The sequence below is a fragment of the Euprymna scolopes genome, chromosome 24 (genome assembly GCF_053919585.1).
Source record: "Euprymna scolopes isolate OS-2025 chromosome 24, ASM5391958v1, whole genome shotgun sequence".
NCBI classification, from domain to species: Eukaryota; Metazoa; Mollusca; class Cephalopoda; order Sepiida; family Sepiolidae; genus Euprymna; species Euprymna scolopes.
In genome coordinates, this window is record NC_136505.1 from 25,673,562 (window position 1) to 25,682,517 (window position 8,956).

Below are 8,956 nucleotides of genomic sequence, written 5' to 3' on the forward strand. Positions count from 1 at the left end.
TCAACTGCTAACGCACACGTCACTGTAACGTCTAATGACAACGACAACCTTCTCACTCGACCTGCTTTTTATACCACTCTCTCAATCCCTCCTCTTGCGCATGCGCCCGGATATTCCTGACAACCTCGAGACTTCCGCTTATAAAAACACAAGTTTTGTTGTCGCGCATGCCTACACAAGGCACAAACACGTGGGCGTTTGTTTTGTTGGTAAGTACTACACCTTCTGCTATCCATCTTTCTACCTCCTCAAACTCTGAGGTTTTATCACTTTCTAAGAAATTCTTATAATATGTCACTCTCTTCCATAACACTGAAGGCTCTCCCTTCCATTTCCATCTTACTGTCTATTTTTTTCCATCGAAATTTGCTTTGACATCTTTGTCCACATTTTTGCAAACATTTAACCAATGGGCAGCTACGACACATTCTATCTGTTCTGCATCTAATTGGTTTTCTTTGCTCATCTCAAGGTAGAGAGCCAGCACATCTCTATGGAGAAAGAGAGGAATAAAACTCGCAGGATTTTGCACTTTTTCTAGCTTAGCTACCAATTGTACCTTTTTGATCAATGCAACCACATCAGCTTCTTCACTAAAAGTCAGTATCACATCATTTCCCAATCTCAGTAGTCCTGATTCCATGATCTCTTCATGTCGAAATAGCTTGTGGTTAAAACAATCAAGTGTTAACTGTTCTATACTAGCCATGACGGAGTGTTAACTATGATGTGCTTCCAAGTAACAGTTTCCAGGATTAAATTTGATACTTGTCAAAAACTTGCTACTCCAAAATTTGACGCTCCACTTTCAAAAACTCTCAACTCCAAAACACGACGCACTGCTGACAAAACTTGCTACTCTATTATCCAAATCCAAAATCAATTCAGTCTCTGAAAAATCAGACTTTTTATTTCAAACTGGAAGCATCTCATTTACATATTAGGTGACAATATCGCAAGCATATAAAGAGAAAAGGTGGCCCTTTTTCTATCATTTTTCTTCATTCCTTTTGCCTGCCTGGGACCCTACAGGCTGCACAAAAATAGCTTAGTACCAATTTTTAAGGCGTTTAATCACATAAAAGTACCTTATCTTGTTTTTGATAACATTTCAGACTACAATCCTATAAAATGAAGAGACAAGCATCCAAAACCCGAGACGCCAACATTCAATCCAATGGAAAAAAACCCATTGACGCATTCTCTACAAACCATTTTGTGGCCTACCAGGGCCAGAAGCGGCAAAAGGAAAAGGACTCCATGACTCACAGTCCAACTTCATCTACACACACACACTACAAGACCAAAGGTAACACACACACATACACAATGCCAGGTTCTCAAATACACAAAGACGCTCCAAGATTGCCTCTACCAAGGCTAGGGACCATGCTAAAGTTCAACTAAACTTATTTACTTACAGTAAAAATGCCGATGCTTTCGTTTTTTAAATGTAAGTGCATTTTGTAATTCTCTCGCGAAACTTCATCACACTGAAAGAATCTTTCGAAATTTATCTAGTCTCTATATTTTTTAGCATGACATTTTTTTAGTTTACATTTTCGTTTTAGAACCAAAACTTATATCTCCCGAGAATTGTCTTTCTTATATTTCCATAAACTGATTAAAAGCTAAACTTTAAGAAACTTGTCAAAAATATAAATGAGATTTGAGCAATGCTTTAAATTTTGAAAACTGGTAGTTTTACTTCAACTTGCTGATTTTCTTGGGTGAAAATAGAGAGAAAGCATTTTGTCAGAAAATTCCTAACTGAAGCAAATATTATTATATAGCAGGTCTGTATAACATGGGTGGGCAGCTGAATAGCGCAACGGTTAGAAGCTCAGACTGTCATTTGGGTTGAGCATATTGGGAAATGATATACAAATTACCATGAGCGTATTAAACGATGTTCTTTGTGTAAACAAATTGAGCTTAGGTATTTGGACAATCTCAAAACATTGTTAATTCATAGCAGCAGCCAAACAGTGCAACGGTTAGAAGCTCAGACTGTCATTTAGGCGGTCGGGTTTCGATCCTGGGTTGAGGTAGTTGCTTTACTAGTTGCACTGTGAAACAGCAAAACAGTACTATATGTGGAGGACTATATATATATATATATATATATATATATATATATATATATATATATATATATATATATATATATATAGTCCTCCACATACAGTACTGTTTCGCTGTTTCACAGCTCATCAGTGTAGCTAGACAAGCAACTATATATATATATATATATATATATATACGTGTGACTTAATGCACTTTTTTTTCTTTTTTTTTACATGGAGGTCACCATTTATCAAGGCCCGGAAGCCACTCGGGGATAAGAGTTATTGCGTGTACAGTAATCAATGGGATAGTAGTGTAGTAATCATTAGTATTGGAGATTTGATTGAGTGTCTTACTTAAGGGGGCGGTTTGTCAGGTAGTTGTTTATGTTGGACTTGAAGACATCCAAGTTGTAGTCAGGTGGGAAACAGGCAAGCAGAAGAGAGTTCCACAGGCGTGCACTTCTAAGAAAGAAATTCTGCCTATGGAATCTACATTTTGATTTAGGCATAGATAAAGAGTGGGGAAAATAAATGACAGTAGTTTATGCTAGACGGGTGTTTTTCATGAAAGATTGGCGAGGGGGGACCAGAGATTGGAGCTCAGACCATGGAAATAACGATAAAACAAAGACAGGCTCGCAATGTCTCTTCTGTGGGAGAGAGGCTGCAGGGAAGAGAAAAGGGCATCCCCCACTAAGCCACGAAGTCTATTTTGTACTCTGTCAAGGCAGGATAGGCTACTTTTAGCCCAGATGTGGCAGCAGTACTCCATCCTTGGACGTACTTGGCTTTTATACAGATAGAGAATTGCATCAGTAGTGAGATATCTTCTGGAGCAGTAGAAGGATCCCACCATTTTCCTAGCGTCCTTCGCAACAGACCTAATGTATGTGTTCGATTTCAGATCAGGAGTAAAGGTCAAACCCAGAAGCTTGTCAAAACATGGAGCCTCTCCAAGACAAGAGCCATCTATTTCAATTGATGCCAGATGGGGATCAGAGCGTTGATGATGTAAAGATAGAAGCTTGGTTTTGGATGCATTAATTATGAACTCATCTAGGGAAGTGGTCGGCCTTATGCCTGTTTCACTTGGAAAGAATATGTCCGGTTTCATCTCCTGTAATTGTCTTTCAACCTCTGGAAGGTTGGAACGTAGACCCCTGATGTTGGAGAAGGAGACATAGTAGTCGGGGTCTACGTTGGAGGATGAGGTTCTAGGTCTATTCGTGTGTTTTTTTCTGGAGATTTGTCATGTTGAGGTTTTGGGATTTGTGGAACAGGTCGATAGACTTGGTTGGAGCAGGACAGAGACGGAAAGTAAGAGAGAAAAAGATAGGAATTTTTTTTTTTTTTTGTAGCACATGATAAGATAAAGCTGTAACAATTACCCACTTGTATGGCATAGAGAGGCCCTACCAGAAACTACTGCATGGTCCAGAATCCATCCACCAAATGGCAATACAGCAGCCCCCGTACTTTGTACCTGCTGATAGGACAGCCTCCTTAGTGGTTACTCCAATGTTCAGGTCCCTGACTATCAGGTGGATAACATCAGCCCAGATGAAACGTTTACCTCCAGCACCCTTACTAGTGACTGGGCACAAGGATAAACATAGAAACAGAAAATTTCCGACATCTCAGGGTACTGTTCACGAAGTACTACCGACCTGTAAAGCAGCTTTTTCTTCACCCTTTGTCAGAAAAATCACTCATTGGAAATGAGGACTGAAGGATAAAAAAGGAGAAGTGAGAGTTACTGGAGCTGCCGATAACACATCCACATCTACTCTTCATCTATTCATAAATTTGCTCGTCTAGAAATAGTTATTATTATTATGGTTGTGGGTGTTTCTTTATGTGTATGGTTGTGTGGCTGTGTTTAGACATTCAGCAGCAGTTCAACAATGGGACAATTAACATAACATAGATAACTCTTCACGAATGACGAGTAACCATTTCTGGGTTTTAACAAACGGAAACATATACCTCTTTATTTTTGGACGTTTCCTTCACTCTTTCATGGTTCTGACATGTCACACTTCGGTTTTCTCCCATTTGTTTTGAAAAACATGAAAACATGAACTATCTTTTTATGTATAAACGTTTATTTCACATTCGAGAATTTGCAACAGCTACACCTTGCTAATCTCACGTCCTCCTGGCTTCCAGACGTGGAGATAATCTCTTTCCATCCCGCACTAGCAAGCTCCACTCTCAACTGGGGCCGTCTTTCAATTAAACACGACATGTACATATAAACCCTTTCTCTATCTTATTACGTCATCTCCCACGTAACCAAATAATCAAGATCACATGATGCCAATTGTCCGTAATTTGTTAATCTAAAAATTAAATGTAAGCTTAAATTTCTAACTGACATGTTTTGTTTCATAACATTCCTTTCTATTAAAACATTTTCTATGAATATTTTCCTCTACATAACATTTAACAATAATAATAATAATAATAATAATAATAATAATAATAATAATAATAATAATCTTTCAGGATTATCTGGTGTTGCCCCGACACGTTAATAGAATACTAAAATCTGTAAAAATACCTATATAAAAGCTAGGTACGTCCAAGTATAAAGTACTGTTGCCACATTTGAGCAGGAACTGCTAGAAAGACCTTATCCTGCCTTGACAGTATTCAAAATAGATTTTGTACCCTAGTTTCTCTTCCCTGAAACCTCTTTCTCACAGAAGAGACGTTGCGAGCCTGTCTCTACTTTATCATTATTTTCATGGCAACTACTCGTCTGAGCTCCAATCTATGGTCGCCTCCTCACCAAACTTTAATGAAAAACACTCGTCTAGTTGAAACCACTATCAATAATTCCCCCACTCTTTATCTGTATTTAAACCTAAATGTACATTCTATGAACAAAGCTTCTCTCTTGTGTTTGCCTGCTTTCCAGTTGACTACAATTTGGTCGTCTTCAAGTCCAACGTAAACAAATTTTTGTTGAACCGTTCCCTTAAGTAATCCAATTTACCAAATTTCCATTACTAATGATTACTACGATATTTTTCCATAGACTACTGTACACTTATTAACCCTTATCCTCAAGTGGCCTCTGGAACTTGATAAGTGGTAAATTCTTTGTAAAAACTTTTTTTTAAATTTTTACTGTTTAAAATCAATCGAATATAAAGTAAATATCAAATAATTCACTCGAGACTTTCTAGAATTTGTATCAAAATGATTCATTGTTTGTTATATAGCAAGGTAGAGGGAACGTCAATAGTTGAAGAATGCATGTGACAGTGATGTCATGTTAGATTAGAAAATACAACCCTATCTAATAGTCAGGTGCTGAAGAGTTAAGAAGGGCAAAACTAAGCTCTTGATGCTATATCCCACTAAATAAACAAATTAAACATCTATCTTATAAGTTGAATAAAAACTTGTTGCCGACTTGCATAAATCCCCTGAAATAAATAAATAAAAAGAAATACACTACCAAATAATATAAAATAAACTTTTGTTTATTTTCGTTAAAAGAAAGAAGGGGAAGACTTGAAAGTGTGAGAGAAAAAGTTTAACTATGTGTTGTAACGAAGTGAGAGAAAGATAGAGTCAAGCAATGTTCTTTGACGTGCGAGAAAAGCTGTCATTTCAGCTATTGTATTTCACTCAGCGAACCTGGCTGTTGGTGTCGGTTATCCCTCTTTCTGACGAGAGAAGTTCTCCGTGCTTTTTATATTTCTTTAGCGGCTCCCAGAGGCTTGCAAAAATCAGGTTTTAAATCGAGCCCTGACTGGTGAAAAATTCATATTTTTGATAAAAAAAAGTGCTTTCAGCTACGTCAGCCATTTCTCAAGTGTTCTGCTTTTTGACCCAAGAGGTTTGGTGTGGTTGAATGCTGTAATTCCCATGCAAATAAATGTATAAATTTTTAATGTGTGTGTGCCTTAGAAAAATAAAATAAGAAACAGCACAAAATAAATGTCAATGAAAACCCTTTTAACTTATATTTTTTGTTATTAAAATAATTTTATTTTCTGATGCACTGACTGTAATTTCATATAAGATTCGCAAATATCGACAGAGGTTTCCTCTCTAGAGCAACGGCCTTTGGCATATCAAAGCATTTGGAATAAAGATTTATTTCACAGGATTTCCAGCTATGCAACATCTGGAAATGTCTTCTCAACCATAGAATCTTTCTCTCCAATAGGTTCTCACAAGTAGCTATCAATGGGCAAAAGTTGAAATCTAAAAGTATCAATGCTGGCATGCCTCAAGGATCCATCCATGGCTCAGCTCTCCATCTGATCTCCATCAATGATCCAAATCGCATTCTAAGTTCATTCGTCAACATATACACAGATGATACTACCATCTATGAGAACACTATAAAGGCCAGCAGTGACTATGATCTCTTTGAGTTTCTCTTCTCCGACTTTTAGTACATGGTGCAATGGTGCTTGTTAATTTTAACACATCCAAAACTAAGTTTCTATTTTTTCACCACGAACGCTTTGATCCTCATGTGACCCCAATTGAAATGAAAGCTTTTGAGGAAGCGCCCTGTTTCAACAAGCTTCTGTGGAAAACCTTCTATGGAAGACTACTTTGTTGCAAGGTCACTGGAAACATGGTTGCATCATTCTACCGCTCCAGAAGGCATCTCACTACCGATGCAATCCCCTGCTTATATAAGAGCCAAATACGCCTGTTGCCACATCTGGAGAGGAACTGCATGAAACACTCTTTCTTGCCTTTGAAACCTAGTATGTGATATCATTTTCTCCTCCCTGCAACCTCTTTCTCATAGAAGAGACGTTATGAGTCTATCTCTATTCTGTCCATATTTTCATAGCAAGTGCTCAACTGAGCTTCATTCTTTCCCTGCCCCCCACCTACAAAACTTTCACAACAACAAACTCATCTGGCTACAGCCACTATCAACAATTTCCTCAGTTTTTATCTTTACCTAAATCTAAATAAAATTCCGTGAACAAAGCTTCTTTCCTAAAATTGCACGCCTGTAGAATTCTGTAACATGGGCCTGCTTTCCAGCTGACTACAACATAGTCATTTTCAAGTTCAATATAAACAATTTCTTGTACAGTCGCCTCCTTAAATAATCAAATTCTACCCAAATTTCCATCAGTATCGATCGCTATGCTGTTGTCTCACTAGAAAAAAAATGAGTCGAGTTTGTTTCCTTGTGATGGAGTTTACAACGTGTTGGGTTCCTACTTGTTAACACATGTGTAAACGTGTGTAACATACAGATGGTGGTGTTGTTCACTAGGAGTTCTCAGACAGACTATCATTAGAGATTGTTCACTGACCACAACCAGCAGTGTGCCCTGGAGTCTGAGTAACAATAAGTCTCCTACAATTTACAGTACTCTCCAATTCTTTATATAACCTTTGCAAATGATGTTGTATTCTCAAAACAGCCGCTTGCCATTGATTTCTCACTGGCAATGACCATTGATCATCACTGGAATTTGGGTGGAAATAAGTCTTCCCAAGGTTCCAGCCGTCTTTGTACTCATCCAGTGGAGGTCTGGTTAGTACTTTCTCTCCTCGATTTTTCTATTCTCTTTGATCTTTCTTGACTATTTTGTGTAGGGCCAGTCGATGCTGACGATACATTTTTTTTGGTGGGGATGATGGGGGGGGGAGGTAATTCACTTACAATTTTGCGGTTTCAATTATTATTGTTATTATTATTATTATTATTATTATTATTATTATTATTAAATATTTCCTTATTTTAAATACCTTTTTTTTTATTATTCACATTTTTTATAAATACTAAAAGTTTAGAAATAAAATGAAATTTTATCTAAAGCAAGTCATTTTACATAACTGATCCGTCCGGTAGTTGGGTTTCCGGGCTGCAATTATAAGTTAGCATCTTCGTTGTGATTTCGTGCCACTGATTGGCAAAAAAAAAAAAAAACTATTCCATAATTTTCACAAATATTTCAAACTTATTTTTGCATAATAAATATGTTGTTTAAAAACATTTTGAAGGACTTTAAATGCACTTTTTTTCCTGTTTTTTCTCTCTTTCTATTATGAGTGTCGTTTTTTTTTTCTTAAAAAAATTTTTTTTTTGTATTTGTTTCATTTTCCTTTTCACTTTATTTTTGCATTTAATTTCCAACTGACTTATATGACTGAAGCTAGATTAGATACTGTTTTTATAAGAGAGAGTAAGGAAATCAAATGGAATAACATCTGTTTTCAAATAAAAGGAAAACGAGGAAAAAATTTGAAACCAAATGAAGACCTATAGAGGCAAAATGTCTTTATGAATCAGTGCCCTCCCTTCCTCCTAATCAACTGACCTATTAAGGGGGAGACAATCGGCAAGGGGGAGACAATCGATGAGTGGCTCAAGAGGTCGTTGAGATGCGAAATCTTCTATTTAGATTGAAGTGAAAAACCCAAATTAACATTAAAATAGAAAATGCTTCAGAAATGTCCAGGAAATTTCAATAAATTTTTAAGCTGAAAATTTATAGCATCTATTTGTTTTTTCATTTATTCATAACAATCATTAACATTTTATTCCTCAAGAACAATCTTTTATTTTTTTACTCTTTTCTTAATTTGATGACGACTGCAGTGAGGCTTGGGAGAAATTCATAGTACATTGAGTTGGTCATCATCATCATATTATATGAATCTGAAGATTCTATTGTTGGCATTGGTTTCCCCAGTAGTCAAAACTCTTTCTAAAAAGACATTGAGTACTTACTGGATGGGCCACAAGAAGTTTGCTAACATCCTAAGTGAAAGTAACTTTTATGGAAGGAACTGGATTTGAACTTGGAACACCCAGGTGGGCAGTCTGTGTCCTTAACCAATTAGCCACCGTTACCCCCAATGAGTTAGTAATAATGGCTAGTATA